Here is a 4,306-nt window from a genome sequence, read left to right on the forward strand (position 1 = left end):
CAGGTGGCGTGGTGGTTAAAGGCACTGGATTCCCACATGGCCAACCATGGTTCAAGTCTCAGACCTGGTGGTGGCTTGCTTTCTCACTTGCCCTCTCTTTCTCTCTCTCTCTCTCTGATCAAACTGGAAAATAATAGTAATAATAATAAATAAAGTTAATTAAAATAATTATTAAAAAATTCTACCAAATATGCAAAGAAGAGTTAATCCCAATTCTTGATAAACATTTCCAAAGAGTAGTATATATTTTCCCACTAATTCGATGAGGTCAGTGTTACTCTGTTACTAAAACCACACAAAGACATCATATGAAATGAACAGACCAATATCTCTTATGCATATGGATGTAAAAATCCTCACAAAATATTAAAAACCAAATCCAACAATATATAAAAAGAATTATGGGGCCAACAGGTGGCATGGTGGTTAAGGCAGTGGATTTCCACATGGCCAACCATGATTCAAGTCCCAAGCCTGGTGGTTAACGTTCTTACTTTCTCTCTGTCTCTCTCTGGTGAAACTACATTATGATCTCAAAAGATGCAGAAAAAGCATTTGTTAAAATTCAACACCAAAAATACACAACAAACTAAGAATAGAAGGAAATTTCTTAATCTGATAAAGGGCATATATGAAAAAAATACAGTTAACTTGTATAACAATAAAAACTTACTTTTCCATTAAGAGCAGGAACAAAAGGCCAGATGGTGGTGCAGCAGTAAAACATTATACTCAGAGAAGCTAAACCACATGTGAAGTTTCTGGGTTCACTGGTTCCCCTCCCAAGACCTACCTGAGTATACTGGGCACATGTGCACCCATGATGCAGGACTGACTGAGGCTGAGGGTGGATCACAGTGTTAAGATCCTGTTGGGAGTGCTGTTCCTTTCTCATGGAAGAAATACATAAACTTAAAAAAAAAATCAGGAACAAGACAAAGATATTTGCCTTTGTGTTTCTTTTCAACATTGTACTACAGCCATGAAAGTTAGGTAGGAAAAAGAAATAAAAGGCATACAGATTGAGAAGAAAGAAATGAAACTGTTTGTCTCAGTTTGTTAGGTTGTTGTAACAATATCACAAACAGGGTAGTTTATAAACAACAGAACATTAGTTCTCACAGTTTTGGAGGCTAGGAAGCTTAAGGTACTGGCAGATTTGGTGTATGGTGAGGGCTCAATTTATGGTTCATACATGTGCCTTTTATGTGTGTCTTCACATGATGGAAGGGCCAAACAAGTGCTGTCTAGCCTCTTTGTAAGGGCACTGATACCTTTTAGTGCTCTGCCCTCATGATCTAATTACCCCAAAGTCTCCATCTCTTAATATCATCACATTGGGGATTAGGTTCCAACATGAATTTTGGGGCAACACAAACATTCAGACCATAGGGATTTCTATTTATGAATTAAATGATTTTATGTAGAAAAACCTAAGGAATCCAGGAAAAAAACTGTTAGAACAAATAAATGTGTTTGGCAAGGTGGCAGGATCAAATATTGATGTAGAAAAATCTATTGTATTTCTACATATTTGCAATGAGCAATCCAAATAATACCAAGTATTAGTGAGGATGATGAGAAATAAAACTCTTCATACTCTGCTGGTGGGAATATAAAATGGCTGCTCCTCAAAATGTTAAACACTTACCACAGAGATTCTACCTCTAATTACATACTCAAGAGAAACAAACATGTCCAAATAAAAACTCATACATGGGGGCCAGCAGGTGGCATGGTAGTTTAGGCACTGGATTCCCACATAACAGACCGCAGTTTGGGTCCTGGACCCAGTGGTTAGAAAATCATGCAATGCGTGTGTGTGTTCATGTCCAAAATTCCAAGTAAACAATGAAGGAACAGAGAATGCAGCATGGTCATCCCTCCTGGGAGGTGATTTCTCACTTTCCCTCTCTCTGTCTTTTTCCTGTGAGCACACATGCCCTATGGCAACAACTTAAAAAATAAAAAACTTGGGCATGAATGTTTATAGCAGCATTATTCATCATAGCCAAGTAGTGAGACAACCCAAATGTCCATCAACTGATGAACTGATAAATAAAGTGTGGTATATCCAGATGATGAAATACTATTTGGCCATTAAAAAGAAAGTACTGGGCCAGCAGATGGCATAATGGTTACATCGCTGGACTCTCATGTAGTCAGTAGACACGGTTTTGAGTCCGAGAACAGGTGGCTTAAAATCACACTGGGTACATGTGTGTGCATGCCCAAGATCCTGAAAGGAGAATGGAGGAGAAGGGACTGTGACATGGCCATCTTCCCACGGGGTGATTTCTTGCTTTCTGTCTCTCCGTCTCTCTCTGTCTTTCTGGCTAGCACATGCGCCCTATAGCAAAAACCTCTCTTAAAATTTTTTTTAAATAAAATAAATAAAGTACTGATACAGGCTACAACATGGATGAACCTCAAAATTATGCTAAATAAAAGAAGCCAATCACAAAAGCTCATATATTACATGATTTCATTTATATGAAATGTAGAGAATAAGAAATTCCCTAGAGGCAAGAAGTAGTCCAGCGATTGGTTAGGGTTGGGGAATCATAGTTAAAGGGTATAAGCTTCCTCTATAATGTGATAAAAATGTCCTAAAATTGACTGTGGTGATGATTACACACATCTGTGAATATATTAAAAGGCACTTCATTGTACACTTTCAATGAGTTAATTGTTTGTTGTGCAAATGACATTCAGAAATGTTGTTTGAAACACAAGAGTGAGGCCTAGCCCCCAGGGGCTCACGCCCCTGGCGCGCAGCAGCAGCAGCAGAAGCAGCAGCAGCAGCCGCGGAACCGGACGTGAGACCCGGTATGGAGCACAAAGGGAAGATTTGCTTACTTCCCAGTATAATAAAGATAATGCCTACCTGCAGGGCAAAGAGTGGGTTTGCTTGAAGCCTATTACACAATTTAGGTTCCCCAGGCCAGGGTTCCTCAAGTGTGATGCAAATTCAGTATATGTGCAACATCCACCTGGTCCTCTGCATCATCCATGTGGAATATGGAGAAGCAGCTGACCAATTGAGCCTGATCCTCATGTGTCTGTTCTGTGAGTGAAAAATGCAGTCCTTTGTCTCTGACCTAGGAGTCTTGTGTCTTCTGACATCATCCTCAAGGCTGTGGCAGACTACTTTGTTAACTTGCAAGGAGGATAAAATCTCATGCCCTTCATGTTTCCTGACAGCTTCTCAAGACAACACATACCTAATCTCCCCATCTCCACCCATGTATCTTAAACCCTTAAGGTTTTTTAAGAGAGTAGCTGGGCACAATGGCCTAGAAAGTAAAAGGAGATAAGTCACCCAGGAAAAGCAAAGAGCTGTTTAGAATAAGGCACATCCCTGTTTGTGGACCCCTTGGAAACTACTTCCACTGAGTTTTAAGAGAAAGACATAGGGTTGTATTTTTAAAAGAATTTATTCTACAATTATTGCATAGTACTATTTTTTTGACAAGCACTGTGCTATATGTTTTAGATTTATTAATTCACTTCATCCTCACAGAAATCCATGAGGTATTCTTTTAGATTCTTTAGTAACCTGATTTTTAAGAATCTTCACAATTAAGGAGTAGCTCATGTTTACCAATAACTAAATAATCCTAATAAGCAGTTCATCACTGATTATACAATACAAGTAGATTTTTAACGTTTTCCTTTTCTTTTAATAGCCAGTTGGTGTGTGCTTTCTCCAGAGAGAGATGAAGAGAGAGGAAAAGAACATCTTCCAGTGAGCGTGGTCATGCTACAATCACTTCATTATTTATCTACCCTGTAAGGATTTTGGGTGTGCATACATGAACACCGGTGTGTTTTTTTAAGCCCCTGGACCAAGATTTAAACTGTTGTGGTTAGTGTGGAAGTTAGCTTCCTTAACCACTAGGCTACAGGGTGGGCCCTTAAAGCTTTCATAATGACCAGCCACTACTAGTCATTCTAGCAGGACTATAAATTCCTTTAATAAATCAAGATGCTTTTATCTCAGGTAAGAAAAAACACGATTCGAACTGTCTTGAACTATACCTGCCAAAGGTGCCTATCTTTCTTTCTCTCTCTTCCTCTCTCTCTCTCATGAAAAATAATAATAATAAACTTTAAAGAAAGAATGAAAAGGGGTGATCATTACAGATCTACCAAACATTTAAATGATAGTATGGGAATATTATGAACAAGTTTATGCCAATAAACATGATAACATAGATAGAACTAACAGAGTCCTTGAAAGACACAGATTATCAAGTTTATTCAAAAAATAAATATAAAACTCAAACAGAAAAGTGGTATTTAA

Source organism: Tupaia chinensis, unplaced genomic scaffold (assembly GCF_000334495.1).
Source record: "Tupaia chinensis unplaced genomic scaffold, TupChi_1.0 Scaffold142619_1, whole genome shotgun sequence".
In the NCBI taxonomy this organism is placed as follows: Eukaryota; Metazoa; Chordata; class Mammalia; order Scandentia; family Tupaiidae; genus Tupaia; species Tupaia belangeri.